Source organism: Nanorana parkeri, unplaced genomic scaffold, assembly GCF_000935625.1.
Source record: "Nanorana parkeri isolate BGI_ZX_2015 unplaced genomic scaffold, ASM93562v1 scaffold462, whole genome shotgun sequence".
Taxonomy (NCBI): domain Eukaryota; kingdom Metazoa; phylum Chordata; class Amphibia; order Anura; family Dicroglossidae; genus Nanorana; species Nanorana parkeri.
In genome coordinates, this window is record NW_017306730.1 from 96587 (window position 1) to 96871 (window position 285).

General features: G+C 36.1%; 1 protein-coding gene across 1 annotated transcript in view; it reads right to left on the minus strand.

Moving 5' to 3' along the window:
• KIAA0825 (KIAA0825 ortholog) overlaps positions 1 to 285 on the minus strand; it is a 64619-nt gene that overhangs the window by 44586 nt on the left and 19748 nt on the right. The gene's annotated exons all lie outside the window — the stretch shown is intronic.

Below are 285 nucleotides of genomic sequence, written 5' to 3' on the forward strand. Positions count from 1 at the left end.
ACAGAAGTGAGTACACCCCTCACATTTTTGTAAATATTTTATTATATAATTTCATGCGACGACACAGAAGAAATTACACTTTGCTACAATGTAAAGTAGTGAGTGTACAGCTTGTATATCAGTGTACACTTGCTGTCCCCTCAAAATAACTTAACACATAGCCATTAATGTCTAAACCGCTGGCAACAAAAGTGAGTACACCCCTAAGTGAAAATGAAAATGTCCAAATTGGGCCCGAAGTGTCAATATTTTGTGTGGCCACCATTATTTGTCTCATTTTGTATT